The 18,675-nt window shown below is 39.4% G+C and overlaps 1 protein-coding gene and 1 pseudogene across 9 annotated transcripts in view; both read right to left on the bottom strand.

Moving 5' to 3' along the window:
* Positions 1-18,675, bottom strand: part of GRIA4 (glutamate ionotropic receptor AMPA type subunit 4) — a 446,712-nt gene that overhangs the window by 244,044 nt on the left and 183,993 nt on the right. The gene's annotated exons all lie outside the window — the stretch shown is intronic.
* LOC142444308 (dolichyl-diphosphooligosaccharide--protein glycosyltransferase subunit TMEM258 pseudogene) lies at positions 6,667-6,938 on the bottom strand (annotated as a pseudogene).

Below are 18,675 nucleotides of genomic sequence, written 5' to 3'. Positions count from 1 at the left end.
CTTCATAACTTTCTAAAATTCAACAGAGGTAAAGAAAAAAATCAGAAAATTCCACCTATAACCAAAATCTACTTTAAATAGTTGACATTAGGGTGTGAGCCAGCCACCATCACAGACTAACCTCTCCTGACAGGAGCCAGTTAGATGCTCTACAAAGCTGTAGGAAATTAAACTATTTTAACGTCCATATTCTAGATACGTATTATGTAACTAAATCTGATTAAGATAAACAAAGCATTCTCATATAAAGAATATTTATATGTTGACATTTTTTGCTATCACCTTTAGTGCACAGAACATATATAGGAATCCACAAGTTAACACACTGGTGGTCTATATCTTGTTTTCATGATTTTTAATATTAAATAGGAGAAAATCTTGAAAACAAGAGCTACGTCTAAATTCTCAATGTTAACCTTCAACTAACCCCAGCGGATGCTGTTGATTCAAGTTCTTGGCAGCTTCTTAACTTATACATATAGATGGAACGGAACCAACCTCATTGCCATCGAGCCCATGTTGACTCATGCGACCCGCTGTGGGTTTCCCAGACTGTAACTGCTCACGGGAGTAGAAAGTCTGATCTTTCTCCCACAGTCTGGCTGGTGATTTTGAACTGCCTAACATGAGGATCACAGCCCAACACGTAACCACTACACCAAGAGGGCTCATGTATTGATATGAGGACCCCGGGTGGTCTATAACTACGCTCATTTTCACTGCTTATGTGTCTGTGTCCTTCCAGGTTGCTTTTTTTTGCCTCCAGAATCTTCTACTTTCAGTTCATCTCCAAATGATTTTGAGTTACATGTCTGAAGTATACTCATTTATCATGTTTCCACTTGACTTTCAATAACGGCTGGCACCCCTTTAACTTGGAGCACAGACGGAACCCCCATTTTAAGGTGTAGCATACAAAACTGTGTGCTAGTTGTTTGTATTTCTCCCAAGCAGCCTTGCTGGTCTAATCAACTCTCCTACGCAGCTCCCACGCTCTTCTAGCGCCATGAGTTGCTTCCCATTTGCATAAAATAGCATACTCTCTTTGCATGATGTTCCTGCTCAGAAGCTCTCCATTTTATCAGGCCAGCTCTTATTCTTTAAGATCCACAAAGCTCAACTAGTATCCTTAAAGAAACCTCCCTGATTCTCTAGGCAAAATTATTTGCTTTCTCTCCATGAGGAAACTCTTAAGCAATCTTGTATGTGCCCCACTTAGAGCATGGATTTACATTGTATATGCTGATCTTCATAGACACCTGCCATTTCACATTGTGATTGCCTACTGTTACCAATGTCCCCTTGTGGGACGAGTGTTCATCTTCTAACTGATGGGCATTGAATCCAAACACCCAGCTACTCCAGGAGAGACCTTGAATCCAAACACCCAGCTACTCCAGGAGGGACCGGGGTGGCATCTGCTTCTGTAAAGATTTACAGTCCGGGAATACTCTGTCCTAACGGGCCACTATGAATCAGAAATGTCCTCAGTACTGGGGCTCATAACTAGACCTAGTCCTTGTCTTTGCCTCAAAATTCCATTGCTAGACTCGTAATTTCCTCAGATTGCTTTGCTGTTTTATAATCTTGCTTTATTCTGTCTCCAGAAAAATGTCTGCAATATATCAAGAGCTTATATTTCTCATCGAAAATACTGAATAAAATGAGTTAAAATAATGAATTAGCCTTCTTCAAATCAGAATTTCACACTGTAGGCCTTGGTACTATTTCCTCCTGTGGCTTCGGATTATACGATTTACAATCCTTTGGTCACTGATATTGGTGTGCTTCTTATATGTGGACTTGCTTGACACCTCACTTAGAAGGCTGCTTGTTTGGAAACAAGCCTTCAAGACCTAGATGCTATTTTATCTGGTTTCTTCACCACACTTTGCTCTAGCACCCATATCTTCTGTGTTCCTCACAGAAACACAGTATTGAGTATTGAGCAGGACCATGTTGCAAGACCTAAGTCTTCTAAGAATTGTTGGCAGAAAGCGATGGATGACAGTAGAAGCCTATGATACATTTGTGAGGTCTACATAGATGATAAACCGCCTGTGATTTCCCTCTATTCACAATAAAGTGAGGGGAAGAAACTGGTTACTAAGCAGAGTGCACCGGAGAGTTGATTATAGGCGATCAAAAAGAAAAATCTGACTTGAACGGTTAAAACCTTGTCAGGTGACTCCCCCTCTGATGCGTGCTGGGCCTGGTTAAGTTTTCAACATTTTGTATGTGTGCGCGTTTCATATTGGGGTTTATCTCAGATGTATTATATCATTACGAATAACCCTCTTGAATTTTTCTTATATATTTTTCCATTTTTCAGTATATGAGACCCAGGATTGATGAACTTATAGAGTGGCCAGTTGAATTAGGCTACCCATAGGGTATAGTGCATGTGTGTGTGTGTGTGTGTGTGTGTGTGTGTGTGTGTGTGTGTGCACGTGTGTGTGTGATAATGGGTAGAAGAGAACTGATATCAAGTTGTCCAAGAAGAAAGAGAATGCTTTGAAACTGACTGTGGTAGCAATTGTACAGTACTGCTTGCTGTGATTGCACTATGAAATGATATCTGTATTAACTCCCAATAAATGGTTTTGAAAAAAAATGAATTAAAAAGTATTTACATCTAATATTCTACATATTCCATGAGAGTCTATCTACTTTGATGAGTGGGCTTAAACATAAGAACTATTGTGAGGATGGCGCTGGACCTAGCTGTGTTGTACATAGGATCACTATGAGTCAGAACTGACTTGAAAGACCCTAACCAAACAAGAACCATAAGAAAGACATCTTTCATCTCCCACATGTCATCAACATCAACAACCCAACTCACTGCCATGGAGTCCATGCTGACTCCCGTTCCCTCAGGGTGGAGTGGAACTCTGCCTGGTGGTTTCTAAGAGACAGCAGTAGAAATCCTAGTCTTGGTTTCAAATTGCTAACTTTCCAGTCACCAGTCTAACGAATAACCATTATTCCACCAGGGCTCCTAATAGAGTCTATCACTTTACATACGAGTGTCCTTGTTCTCTCTTGGCATTGATATTTCATAATCCAAAAGCCAAACCCACTCTCAACAGGGTTTTAAGGCTGTAAATAATTAGGGAACAGAAAGCTTTGTCTTTCTGCTCTAGAGGGAGCTTGTGGTAAACAGCCCAGCGTGTGACCCACTGTGTAACCAAGCTCCTTTAGTTTGTGCTAGAACACAGAACGATGTTATGTATAGAATTGATAATATTATTTAATATTCAGGTATCACTGTACAGGGAAGGGCTCTTATTTATCACCCTTTCAACGGTGATCAATAAAATATCACGTGGCTCACATGGCTTACGCTCGAGAAAAAGTGGACAGTGTGCCATTCATGTTTATCCTCCTCTTCCCAGCTCTTCCCCTTTACTCATGCAATGTCCGCTTCCTGGAATGTCTTCCCTTTCCTGTAACTGAAAGTCTACATTAGCTTCTCAGGCACTAATTCAAATTCTGCTTTCGACTATTGTTCTTGGGCGCAGCCAAATGTAAAACAGAAGACAGCACTGCTGCCCAGTCCCGCGCCTTCCTCCAAATATGTCTGAGCCCACTGTGGTAGCCACCTTGCCAGTCCATTTCATTTAGTCTTCCAGCCTTTCCACCGAGTCTCTGTTAAGCACGAGTAAGCTCCAGGAAGAATGGATGCATTTGAATCATGGTGTTGATCAATAACATCGAACGTAAAATAAACCCACGTGTCTTGGAAGTAAACCAATCAGAATGCTCCTCAGAAGTGAGGATGGTAAGATATCTGACGGATGTGTTGTCAGAAAGGACCCGTCCCTGGAGAAGTATATCACTCCACCTCCTACGAGAGCCCTTTTGAATGTTATTCCAACTTTGGCATAGCCTCTGCTTGTTTAAATCTCACGTTTTTGGAGATAACTTTTCTTTTGATATTTTCCCTAGTGTATTACAGTTATATTTTGTTTTCTCTTTGCTAGATAACTCTGTATTTTTTGCATAGCTATAACTAGCAGATCATTCACAAATATTTGTCTCATTTAATGGAAAGACTCGGCTCGGGAGGAAGTCTCTAGTTCCTTTTTGACCAGCGTATCATTTAGTAAGGTCATCGAAGGATCTATTTCTACAAAGCACCAGGTGTGAGTTTTTCTTTTTAAAAGCCCCAAGTATGATTTATTCTGGTTTTTATTTTCTTTCTTTTGGAATCATTTTTTTACATGAAAGCTTAAGCACTATTCTGACACCCTGAAAGTGAAATAGGTGGATCCTGATGACTAGTTATTTGCTTTTTGAATAGTTACTCTTTGAGTGGAGATCTGATTACATTATTCTATTATCTCCAGTTTTAAGAGAAATTAAAAAAAATGTATCCTGTTAGAACCACAATTTTATACCAATATTCTTCTTTATCTATTCATGGGTGTTTTTTAATAAGACAACTGTGTTTTTCTTCGAATAAAATGCATTGAGAAGAAAATTGGCTCATACATATGTTTGATTTTCAGTACTAAACTTGGCATTACCTACTGGGGCTGGCAGTCCCCACTATGCTTGCCTTGTCACCCCCCATTATGCACTCTAGTAGCAGAGCCAACACCTGTGGCCACACAAAGGGCCATCCACAGCAGCTGCATGGCTCAGATGTCCATGCTGAAATCAATTTCCAAAGCGGAAATATTTGGATTTGTAGTTGACTTTCCTTTTATATATTACCAATTCTATTGACATATAATTCACATATCACACAATTCAATGGTTTAAATGGATTAAAAAGGAGTTGTGCAATCACGACCACAATCACTTTTAGAATATTTTCTTTATTCTTGGACTTAATTACTATTAGTTCCCCATTTCTCACCAACCTCCCCTGCCATAACTATAAGAAGCTCTTAATGTAGTTACTGTCACTAAAGATTTTGCCTATCTTGGGTCTCATATCAATAAAGACACACCACACACACAAAATAACAATAACACAATATAACAGAAAACATTCACAATAAAAAAGAAAGCAGAAATAAAAACTGGAGCAAATTTAAAATGGGTCAAATGGGAGAACAATGTAAAGTGTAAAATTTTAAACTAATTACATCTGCATTAATTCACCTCCCAATGTACTCTGTCTGATAGTAAGGGTATATCTAGATGATAACATAACCATGGCCTATGGTCAGAGGGAATTCACCAGAGGCTTAATCTACACGGGCACCCTGCAAATGGTTTGGGATTTCACTGTCAGCTAGCCTTTGGAAAACTGGGTGCTCAGAATTTCAGCTCTAATATGGTTCCCTTCTTTGATCTTGGATTGTATTACTGGATTGTATTACTTAATCACTCATTGTATACTGGATCACACAGCTCGTGTGTTTCTTCCATACAGCGTTACCTGATACCTCATTTAGATAGCTGCTTGTTTTGTTTAAATTGGGATATACTTCATAAACCATAATTTAATAGGTCGATTATATTAAGAATATTTTTGAAATCCCCAAACAATCAATTTTAGAATATTCTCTTTTTGTACTCATTATCATTAGCCCTTTTGCCCAGGCCCTTAAGTGATTATCGATCCTGTTACTGTCTTCATAGATCTACTTAACCTGGGCCTCATATATAGAGAATCATACACAATTCAAACAGGAAGCAAACTAAGCAACCAACAACTAAAAAAAACTCAACAACAATGACTAGACAAAATATTTTGAGACAAACTTTTAAGAACCCGACAATTCTTTCTGATAGCTGGGCACCATCTGATTTCTTAATCACATTTTGCTGTAGCACCCAGATCTTCAGTGATTTCTTCATGAGATCAAATGTCAAGTTGGGCCACATTGTAAGAACTAATTTTACTTTGATTAGGATTATGAGTAAGGGTGAACTCAAAATTTATTCCTGTATTCATGGCTTATTTATGTCCTTAGTGTACTTTACAAACATCTTTACCATTTTATTGGGGGTATTACAATTTCCTTACAGTATAAGTGATATGGTCCTCATTTTGGATTCATTTAGGGATGGGGTTTCCCAGCTCTGCACACTGCTATATATGAGAGAGCATCAAAAAGGTCATAGAAGAATTCCATTATCTTTTCATTCCATTTTTTCCATGAACTTTTTCAAAGACCTTCATAGCCACTCTTAAATACATATATTTCTTTTTCTTCTTTTGGTAAATTTCAGGGCAGAGGTCCTCTTTGGAAGCACAGCGTAGTGATTGACAGAACAGATGTGGAGTTACAATGCCCAGAGGTGAAGCCTAGATCTCCGACTCACTTGAGCATAATCCTAGACAATTTACTTCTCTTTTGTGGATCTCATCTGTAAAATGGAGATAATCATACACCTACTGCCTTATGCTAAAGTAGGTATGAGCATTAGAGAAATGCACAGATAAGCATCAGACAGATGCTTGCTAGAGCACAAATCCCGAGCCAACCGCAGGCACCACTTGACAGCAAGCAGCCTCTTCCTGTTATCTGAGATCAGCCATGTTCTTGGTTCATAGTTTGTTTGTTTTTTTGTCACACCTGTGCCTTTATTGTGAGCACTGGGGCAACTCTTTCAGAAAGAGTAACAAAAGACCCAAAGTGTAATTTACAAAAAGAGGGATCCCTTGTGAAGCTGCTGGTTGGTGCCCTGAGGGGCTGGGGGTTGTCATACGTAGATGTCGACCCAGAGCAGCAGGACGAGGACCCCAAAGCCCATAAAGAGCGAGGCCACCAGAGAGATGAGGAGCTCTTTGTAGATGTCCTGAGTGCACTTGGTGGAGGTCACCTCTTAACGAAGGACCAGGTGGTGAAGAACATGCCAATGGCCAGGAGCAACATGGTCAGATGGGAGAAGACAGCCGGGTTCACTGGGCTGGCATACCTGCTCATGGCTCCTAGGGAGGACATGAAGTCAGAGCCATCGAAGGACCCCAACATTTTGCCAGGCACTGGATCCTCTGCCTCTTCCCCACTGGAAGAACCGGTTCATAGTTTTCCGGTTGCATTTTGTGAAAGATCTTTCTTGTTTCTCACACATTACTGTGCAGAAGGGTAATCAAAACACATTGTGTTTAGGCGTCAACTTCAGCAATTTAGGACAAGTCGTGTTAGAGTTGGTCTTTTTCCACTTCTTATTTATGTAGTTATCAACTGTTAAGTGCTGAGAATATATAGTCTTTGCTGAAACACAGGCAACGTACTAAGTGGCAGAAATGTCAGATACTACATGAATTCCATCTATCTCCTAGATGCTTAGCCCTTCTTGGTCAATGGCCATGAGATTTAGGAGCTCCTGACCATGCTCCAGCATGGTACCTATGAAGTGCTTGGTCGTGTCCCAGGCCTTGATTGCCTTCATCCTTATGCTTTGCCCATTTATTTTGAATGCCTATAATCTAGGCCCAATTCCAAACGCTGGGAATATGGCAGGAAATAAGTAATGGAAATGCCCCCACTATAATGGAGATTGTGTTAAATAAGTAATGCGTTTCAGATGCGTGAAGGAGACATATGTTATGGGAAAATTAAAGCAGGGAAGGAGGGTGGGAAAAATCAGGGTCAAGAATAAGAAATTTTAATATCATTGAAGAAGTGATATTAAGCAAAGACTTGGAATAAGAGAGTTAGGCCTTCTTATCTCTGTAGAAAGAACATTCCGTGCAAAACAAGCAGCATGTGTAAAGATGCTGAGGATAAAATGTACCTGATATGTTTGGAGAATACACAGAGGTCTCTATGGGGGAAGTCAAAGATGCCAGGGAGGGGAAAACAAACCTCGCTGGCCTGTCATGGACTGTGGTTTTTCACCTGGAGCCATTGCTCAGCCTCCCACTGAGGAGAGATGTGATCTTAGATTTGGAAAGCTCTCTGTGGTTGCTATGCTGAGAAGACACAGTATGGGGTACCAAGAGGACAGTTAAGTAGCTATCCTAACAATCCAGTTTACAGATGATGTGGCCTTGGCTTTTGGTCTTGTTATTTGATGGTTAATGAAGACAAGGCTTTTGTTCTTGTAAAGATGTGCAGCTTTGGGGACCCCGGGGATGGTTTTATGCTCCCCCATGGGGTCGCTGTGAGTTGGAGACTCAATGGCAGTGAGTTTGGTTTTTGTTTCTTCAGTGTGCAAGTGATCACACAAAGCTAAACCATGTAGGCAGGCTCCCTCAGGGCTTTTGAAATAAGTTTCAATTGATTCAAAAGTTAAAAGTGCTGCTATTTCCTTGTGGTGGTTCAAATTTTAATTTCTAAATATCCTGTTGATAACATAGCATAAGAAAGAAAGCACCACAAAGCAAGGGAGTAGAAATAAACTGACTTCGCTTTGAGATAGGTGAGAATGGATTAGTTGAGGAAAAGTTTCACTTTTACTACCATGTGTACATTATAAATGCTGGTAAGGCTGTGGGAATAACACCCTTTGCTTCTGTTTTTCCTACAAACGCTTGTGCTGCATAAAGGCAGCAAGCCAATTGATCTTTATTTATATTTAGTTTGCTATTTGATACTAGAGGTTTTAATCAAGTGTTCAATTCTAGGATACCTTAGCCATTGGAAAATCCTCCTAGTTATCCAAGTATTGAAAGGAATATTTCATTGTGGTGAAAACATTTCTGGGATATATTAACCCTCTCAAATATAAATACCTGTGTCTATGATATGACAAACTCCCAACACTGTTTTCATTATGCTGATGTTCAGATCTTAGGATCTTAAAATCACTGCCATAAGTATTTGTTGATCTCCTTCAATGAGTAATTTTTAAAACGTATTTTTGTATTAAGCACACTTGATTTTCTTGGCAATGAAAGCACACATAAAATGAAGACTCTCTTATGCATAAGGTGATTTTCATGATATAATACAGCTTTTTAAGGAAGTTTTAGATTAGAAGCTGATAGCCTTTCCTATAAAGTACCACACAGTAAATTTTTTTATGGTCTGCAGCTCATATCATCTCTATGGCAACTACTGAACTCTGCGGTTGCAGTGTGAAAGTTACCAGGGATGATATTTAAAAAACATGTATCTGGGTTTCAATAAAATTATAGTTCCCAAAATCAGCAATTGACAACAGTTGGTCTACAAGTCATAGTTTGCATGCCTGAAGTCATAGTTCGAGTCATTCCTTCTACTAAGCTGCTCACTTCTCATCAGGGGCCCCTGCAGCATTAGCATGAGGCCAAATTCTTCATACTTGCTCTGATTTCTCCAGTGTCCATGTCTTCAGAGCTTCAACTCTGGCTGTTAATACTAATGAAAGTTTCCTGCTACTATTATATAAAAACCACAGTGCCTTTTTAATTTAAATATCTGTGGACAGACTTATGCTACTCAACGGAGTATTTCTCTATGCTAGATCAAAAAATCATTACTGCTCCGTATCTGTTGCACTCTGCATCCCATGTCATTATGAACTGAGTCCATCTGTACAGTTATTCAGATAGGTTCAGCCTTTGTTCTCAATGTTTGCTCTTTGAATCCATTGCCTCAATGCCTTCTATATATTATGTATCTATCATCTATCTACCATCAGCTATTGATCTATCATCTATCAATCTATCACCTATCTGTCATCTATCTATGGTAGTTACATAATCTGTTGTCAATTTGAGACTTAAGAGTGAAGGGGTGCGACCTGTCAATCAGGTCGCAGCTTGATGACCTCATTTGGATACACCAAGGAGATAAATAGCTCACTGGAAGTAGAACACACACTCACTCCCTATGAGACATTCCTGTTGACAAGCCACATGAAGCTATGCTGATGGCAGTCAGAGCCTTGGAGCTGGAGGAGCCACATTGAGCCCCATGCCAACGCTAAGATGCTTCCACTGCCACTGGATCCACAAGATTTTCCACCCACTGGTCTGTGATCTTCCTGCACTCAGCGTCATTGTTTGTGTTGCATGAGTCTGAAGAGGAATTTGCAGACTGGTACAGGACATAGGGGCTAATATCAGATTTATGGACTTGATCTGGTCTGGGATGTTTTGTCTATATAAAGCTCTTTGCTATACACATATGAGTGTCTATGAATTTGTTTCTCTAGTCTACCCAGACTAACACACTATCAGCGATTTATATATCAGGACTGATGACATTACTGGTCATATATGCCTGGTTTTGTTTAACTCCTTGGATATAGTAACATCTGGCCCACTAGGTAGAATTGACCTTGTTATAGCTCTATGTCTTTCATTGGTCTCTTGGATCTAGTTAGGGTAAACTCAACTTGTTTTTAGACAAGAAACAATAATTTGTAGTCTGGTGCAACTAGAAAGACTGTGTTTTCCTAAGAAAATAAATATTCCCTTTCTTTTTTTCCGTTTTATTATTATTATTTTAAGTCATTTTATTGGGGGCTCATACAACTCATCACAATTCATATATCCATCAATTGCATCAAGCACATTTGTACGTTTGTTGTCATCATCATTTTCAAAACATTTTCTTTCTACTTGAGACCTTGGTGTCAGCTCCTCATTCCCCCCCCACCCCTCTCCCTCCCTCATGAACCCTTAATAATTTATAAATTATTTTTATTTTTTCTTGTCTTACAGTCTTACCGATGTCTCCTGTCATCCACTTTTCTGTTGTCCGTCCCCCAGGAAGGGGGTTATATGTAGATCATTATGATTGGTTCCGCCTTTCTCCCCCCACCTTTCCCTTACCCCCTTGGTATCGCTACTCTCAACATTGGTTCTGAGGGGTTTATCTGTCCTAGACTCCCTGTGTTTCCAGCTCTTATCTGTACCAGTGTACATCCTCTGGTCTAGCTGGATTTGTAAGGTAGAATTGGGATCATGATAGTGTGGAGGAGGAAGCATTAAAGAACTAGAGGAAAGTTGCATGTTTCATTGGTGCCATATTACACCCTGAATCCTTCCCACGACCCTTCTGTAAGGGGATGTCCAGTTACCCTGAGATGGGCTTTGAGTCTCCACTTTGCACTCCTCCTCATTCACAATGATATGATTTTTGGTACTTTGCTGCCTGATGTCTGATCCCATCAACACTTTGTGATCACACAGGCTGGTGTGATTCTTCCATATGGTCTTTGTTGCTTCTCAGTTAGATGGTTGCTTGTTTATCTTCAAACCTTTAAGATTCCAGACGCTATGTCTTTTGATATCCAGAGACCATCACCTTTTACACCACATTTTCTTAAACATCCACTTTGTCTTTAGTGATCTTGTCAGGAGGTGAGCATCATAGAATGAAAGTTAGTAGAACAGTGTTTTTGCATTGAGGGAGTACTTGAGTAGAGGCCCAATGTCCATCTGCTACCTTAACACTAAACCTGTAAATATATGTACAAAAATCTATTTCCCCATCATCATACATAAATATGTTTACATATGTACATGCCTTTTAGACCTCTGTAAATGCCCTTTTGCCTCCTACTTCTTTCCTCTATTTCCTTTTACTTTTCTCTTGTCCCACTATCATGTTCAGCCTTCATTTGGGTTTCAGTAGTTCCTCTCAGTTACACTTCCCTTAATCAAGCCCTACCAGGCCTCCTACAGCCTCCCCACCATTGATTTTAGATCACTTTTTCCCCCCTTGTCCCTGGGTTTGTTAACACCCACTTTCTTTCCGCCACCTCTCCTTCTCCCATGTCCCCCCAGAATCTTCAGTCTCATCATTTTTTCCTCCCAATTGTTTATCCAGCTTATCTTATATAGATAGACCTGCAGAAATAACAATATGCACAGAAAACAGGACAGAGCAAAACAAAGCCACAAAAGAAAACAAAACAACATCAACAACAACAACCTATAAATAATTCAAGGTCTGCTTTTTGACCTTTAGGAGTGTTTTCTGGTTGAGTATGATGGCGTGCCACACCCTGGCCCCAAAGTCTATTTTTGGTATTCCCTGAGGACTTCATTCCTCTGCTCCCCTTACTGTTCTGTTGCATGCCCTTAGTGTTTCTCCTCAGTGTGGTGGTGTGAGATCAGGCACAATTCCCACATTGTGTCTCCAATGTTGTCCCTTGTGCCCCTGTAGGGCTATGGGTCAGTGAAGGATGCTGTGTCTCGTAGTGGGTCTAGCCATATGGTCCTCTCTGTGCATTGGCTGCTCCGAGCAGGGATATGGTCTTCAAGACTTGGTGGGCTGGGATGTGCTTCACTCTCTCTTCCGCCCCCTTCATTTAATCCCGTGTGCTCTGGTCAGACACGTCCCTCTCCCTGAGCTGTAGCTTCTGTGCTGTCCTCTGAAGTGAATTCTTCTGTTGGTCCATTTCTTTTGGGGAGTGGATTTTTTTAACTCATCTTTTCAAAATGTTCTCTCTCTTTCCAGGACTACAGTAATATGGTAATATGAGGACAGCATGCTCTTCATGCTGCATCATCACACTTGCCATTTTAGCTGAATAGCCTTTTAGTCATTTGAATCCTGCTTACTTGTTAATGTTCTATACGTGATACATACATATACCAATTCACTTTGGGAACAGTTGCTTTGCAATGTAAATTCACATGGGCAAGGTTTTTGTTAATAGGCATGTTGATGCAATGGCTCTAAATATTTGCTTTCTATATGCATGGGTAGGATATAAGATAATGTAATGTAGATCAAGTGAAGTTCCTTAAACAGAGCAACCGAAATACTTCAGATAGTATACTTTTCAGATAAATCATGTATTTAGGAATTAAAAATCCATCAAATTTAGTGTGAAACTATACAAAAATAGTTTTTAATACTCATCAGTGATTAAATGTTAGTGTTACTTTCAGGTTCTACTATTTAATAATTGGCCTTTTAAAATTATTTACATTAAAGAAATTTTATATATTTATAGATAGAGGAAGTTCTAAGATTTGGGTCCAGTTCAAATCTTTCTTAAGTTATAGTTGATAAAATGTGTCTCTTATTTAGTGTCATGGGTTGAATTTTGTGAAATATATGTTTATACCTCACTAGCCTATGATCCCCGGTAGGACTGCATGCTGGTCCTCCTCCACTGGGTGATCTGATGTAATTATCCTCAGCTCCTAACCTGTGTGAATCTTAACCTCTATGTGTGATGAGGCAGCATTAGTGTGGGGCATATCTTGTGTCACATATATACTTAAGTCACACCCTTAATTAAATCACATGCTCAATCAAATGCTTTAGGGATATTTTTGTCTTACAAGAGGAAAAGAAGAAAGATGGGAGAGGAGAGGAGGAGGACCTCACTACTACTTAGAAAGAAGATCCAGGAGCTGGGTCCTTTGGACTCAAGGCCCCTGAACTGAAAATTCCCTAGATCCAGGGAATGCCAGACACATGGAAATCTTGAAAAAGACTCAGCCCACAGATACTAAAAGCAAATAAGGACTCTTTTGCAGATCCTACATAAAGAGCAAAATTTTCCCTAGAGCTGGCTTCTTGAATTCAAATTTCTTGGTTCCTAAATTGTGAGAAAATAGATTTCTACCTTTATTGTAGTACATAACTAAGACACATAGCATTTTATAAAATTCACCTGAACAGAAATAAATATGCGTGTGTGTGTGTGTGTGTGTGTGTGTGTGTGTGTGAGAGAGAGAGAGAGAGAGAGAGAGAGAGAGAGAGGCATTATCCTCTCCAGTTAACTATTTTTGGCAGGGTGTAGGAAAGCAAATTGATGCATTTGAAATGTGGTCTTGGCATGGAATGTTGAATATACGGTGGACTGCCAGATGAATGTAGGAATTAGTTTTAGAAAAAAAATACAAGCAGAACGCCCCTTTAAAGCAAGGATGGCAGTACTTCAACATGCTGCTTTTGATACAGCATCATAAAAGGCCAGTTGCTAGAAAAAGGACTGGTTGATGAAGTGGAAGGTCAGTAAAAATGAGGAAAAACCCTTACTGAGATGAATTGACCACAGTCACTGGAACAATAGCTCAACACCCGCGACCATAAAGAATGCATAGTACTGGACAAAACTTCATTCTCCTTCACACAGCGTCTCCACGAGCTCGTGCTAACTTCACAGTGACCAACAACACGTGGTTGTTAGACGCTGTCCCCTCACAGGTCTTTCCAAGGGGAAATCTGCACAGAAACAGATGGTCAAATCTTCCATGTTTCATTACTGCTGGGTAAATTCTAACCGCCAACTTTTCTGTTAGCAACCAAGCACTTGATATTGCATGACTTTTTAATAACACAGATGGACAATGTGTAAGAATCCTAGAGAACACTATCCCTCACAAAATTCTTTAATCTAACTTCGAAATGAAAATGCCAGGCTTTTGTAAAACATAAGTGTTTATCTTTCTCTCTGGAAGAGCCTACTTGATTGTTATGATCTTAACCTGACCTCTATCAATAATAAACAAACCTTTCAACCAAGCTTTGCAGAATAGTAAGTGTGTCATTTGTGTGTGTCATGTAGGCTACAATTGCCTTCTTCAGATGCTAAATTCTTTGTTTCCATTAGCTCAAGAGTGAGGCATCAACATTAGTTGAGTGGTTGTGACAGAAACCACATGATCTGCAGAGAGTGAAAGATCTGGTATCTGGCCTTTTACACACAGTGCGTCGGCATCTCACATTGTCCACTCTCTCCCATTAATTAAGCAGCAATGAACATATAGATAGAGTTTCTTGGCATCTTGGTTAAAGGTCAGAAGTTGTTGATTTTGAAAGACAATTCAAGTCCATCCTCTGTTACTGTTATGTGACTTTGGACAGATTATTTACACTTCTAAACCTGTATATTCTGAGGAACAAAATGGGATAATACTTCTACTAATTTTAGAGTTTTGGGAGAACAGAATATGTGAAACATATGGTAAAGTACACAGAACATAATTGCAGTTGTGGTGGCAAAAAGATATACATAGAATATAAGGATCCAGGGAAGATAAAATTATGAAAAAGATATTGTGCCCCTATTAACCAAATGTCAGGGGGGAAATAATATCTCAGACTAGAAGAGTTATTAAGGAGAGAAAAGTTATTCAGTATGAAAAGTTTCATTTTATCAAAAAACTTTTAAAAAGTTCTGTGATATTTTGTATCCTCATGTATCATATACATGCATATACAAAGTATAGTCTTTCAGTAAGTGGTTAGATCTAAGATCAAATTAAGACATTTCCACATAGCTCTCTCGTTTAGGTCAAGCAAATAAAAATAAAGAAATATGTAAAGTCTTGAACAAAGCATATAGTGGTTATATAGAGCCTTGATAAAGATAGCCCCTGTTTTTCCCATAATATTCTATATAAGGTTTCTATGTACATTTTCATTTTAGGGGAATGGAAATCTAAGTAGAAAATGAAGGACAGACCATCAAAGATATATGCTTGCATATGTTTCTTCTCCACTTAATATTTATATTTTAAAATGTCATTTTGTTCTAAATGTCTTATTTCATAAATGGAAGATATTGACCCAACTCCTTTGATGTAATGTTATGAATATTAAAAGAGTAAATATCTAGGGAATTTAAGCAACAATAAAGATATCATTAGTACATTAATACAAAAATAATACGAATAGAATAGAAGTTAAAATTTATATAGCACACTCTCTACTGTCGCTGAATGGATAACAATTCTCAATGCCCTTCTAGGACAGAGGACGCGTCCCACACTGCTGTTACCACGGCTGTAAGGAGTCCGTGACGCAGTTCAGAGAGTCTTTCTCTGGAAGAGCAGCTGGTGCATTCGAACCAGCTGGTTAGCGGCCCAATGCTTAACCCTTTACACTACAAAGGGGTCTTTAGAACTCATATAGAATTTGTTATAGAACAGAATTCATTACCAGGTTACATATATTTCGTGTTTATAAAATGTTACTAACTACACACACTTTACACAGACTAGGAGCCGGAGTACATCATGGTTACTCTGGGCTGCGATTTTTCACGGTCAGGCAGGTTGAAACCAGCAGCTGTTCCACGGGAGAAGGGTGGGGCTTTCTGCTCGTAAAGAATTGTTTTGGGAACTCACAGAGGCAGTTCTACGCTGTTCCACAGGGTCGCTATAAGTGGGTGTCAACTTGATGACTGTGAGTTTGGTTTGCTGTTTTTATACATATTAGCTCAGGGTGACCTTGACCTATGGGTTCAGTTTTAACCCTAGTTTTCAGATTAGGACATGGAGGTGTAGCGATGCTAAGGGTCCTGTGCAAGGTCACACATGTCATAAGTGATGGGGCTGGGGTTTGCATTCAGACACTTAGAAATGAATATTTACGACTGTATAGGACTAGCAACATCTAGGCTATACATCTGAAAGGAGGCTAGAACTGTATTTGGAGATGTAGTAGCTTATAAACTCCTTGTTTTCCCCATTGCCCTGATGACTGTACTAGGAAGCACAGCAGCTGAATAAACCTTAGTCTGACATAGGCTTTGCACTTTTAGGATTTCAATTTTAATTGTGCAGTGGTATCACACATTCATTTGTTCCATTTTTATAATAAAAGGAGAAATTTGCCGAGGCAATATACATTATCTGGAAGCAATGTCTTCAAAGGGAGCTCTAAATGGAAGGTATTTCTTCCTCCAGCTCTTCATATAGGCAACTTAAAAAATTGTCAGGAAATATTAATACATACTTGCAAACGCATGTTTTAGAAAATTGCAGATCATTAAAAATCTGGAACCAGTATGAAAGCTTATGTAAATTTTTCCTTTAAAATGTTGTAGCATTGTACCCATAGTCCTTCAATTTAAGGTCTCTATAAATATGTTCCTTCACTGATACTCTCTCTGTCTGGAGTGCACAATTTAACTGACAGGTTCAACATATGCTCAGAGATCTCTCAGAGCAAAAATTTTAATATATATATTTAATATTTTATAAACTTTTTATACATATGTTACAAAATGTTCTTCATTGAAAGAATTTGGATCATACAGTTTGTTTCAATTTTTACTTCGCTGTGCTGGGACACAATCACTTCTCTGGGTTCAGAGCTTCAATTAGTCTTAGCCGTATCTGCTTGTATTGCTTATTAAGAAGGATAAGGGGGAGGAGGAACAGTCTGTCAGTCAGCAATGTGTGCCTAGTGCTTATTAAACGATGGCGGTGAAACGGATCCCTCCATTCTGTTTGTTTATTGCGCTGTGGTGGCTGGCACATTGCTCTGAGGCTGGAAGATATGCCACTATAATTTCAGATATCCACAAGGGGGGCATGTTTCAGCACAGCTTCCAGACAGAAACAGTCTAGGCAAAACTATTTGGTGGTCTACTTTGAAATTTAGCTGGTAAAAATCGGATGGATCACCACAGAACACTGTTCCATTTGCTGACTTTGAATCCAGCCTCACCAAACCAAATCAGCAGACCTATAGACTTTGAGTAGATTCCGACTCATAGTGACCCAATAGGACAAAATTTAATAGAACTGACTGTAGAAGAGCTTTAGTTATAGATTTGAATGTGCTGGTAATCATGAGGAATATGTTAGTTTCGGCAACATTTCACTGTTATGCCTAAATCATGATGAATTAGAATTGACTGAACAGCACTACTTATTTAACTGATCCCACAAAGGTGTCTACAGAGGGGACATAGCTATTTTCAGTGTAATTCAATTTAGCAATATTCAACCATTCAAAAATGTTTGAAAGGATCCTGGCACCATAATAGTAATCATAGGATTTTGCATTTCATCTCCAGAATTTCTTTATTCTATTGGCTCATAGCTTACTTTGCTGTTGTGTTCACTTCTCTGTTCTTTCTTTAACTATCCTTACTTTCACTGAATACCACAAATCTTTGCTCAAATTCCTTGTCGGCCACTCTCATTCTGATTATTTTCCATGTTGGATTTGAGCTTTCCTCATGATCTTAATTTCAGGATCTGTCCTCAAATCCCTCACCTAGGTCCATGGTAGATGAAAAACAGGTGTGCAACTCCATTTGCCTCATCCCACTGGGGAAAAAGGGATCAGACACAATAGCCCTCCCTGTGAAAACACTGATAATCTTTACTCCCATCCACTCAATCTTTGGTCCATTTCTCTCCTTCCAAAACCAACGTGTGAGAAGGTGGCTAGCTGGCAACATGCTGTGGGATCGAGGTTAATGAGAGCAGGGAATAAATATTGTAGAAACTCCAAAGGAGTTTCTGATGACTAATTATTTCTCCCTCAATTACCTGCCAGAAACTCCATAGGAATCCCCGTGGTCATAGTTACACTCGCATCTGTCTTCGCTCTCCCCTGCTCTGCTGAGGGCGGGAAGGCAGTGGGCCTTGCGTGGAAGGGAAAGTGAAGTGGTGTCCTCCTGGTGGAGCGGATTATCCTCACTTGCAGCAGCGCGGCAACTGGCACCACGTAAATATTTGGCGTTGTCAGCTTGCCCATACATGTTAGAAAAGTTAATGAGCAAATATATTCAAATGAGTTAGTGAATATCATCTATCTCCTGATGGGTATGCTAGAACCACAAATAATTGTCCAAAGGTCTTTCGCTCAAGGGTCACAAACAGGGAACACCGTTTTTTGGTTCTATTGAATTCAGTACTTTGTTCTGTTTTCTGGGTTGAAAATAAGCTAATAGGTTAAAAACCGATTTTAAAGGCAACTCTAAATCTAAAAGCTAGAATCCAAGAAGATTGAATAATATCAGCTCAGATATGAAAGATTCTTACTTTTCTTCAATATATACTCATATGTCAATGAGCGCTGTTTTGTGTTTTTAACGAGAAAAATAGGCCAGAGACATTTTACATGG

Source organism: Tenrec ecaudatus, chromosome 4 (genome assembly GCF_050624435.1).
Source record: "Tenrec ecaudatus isolate mTenEca1 chromosome 4, mTenEca1.hap1, whole genome shotgun sequence".
Lineage (NCBI taxonomy): Eukaryota > Metazoa > Chordata > Mammalia > Afrosoricida > Tenrecidae > Tenrec > Tenrec ecaudatus.
This window is presented reverse-complemented; position numbering and strand designations above follow the sequence as displayed.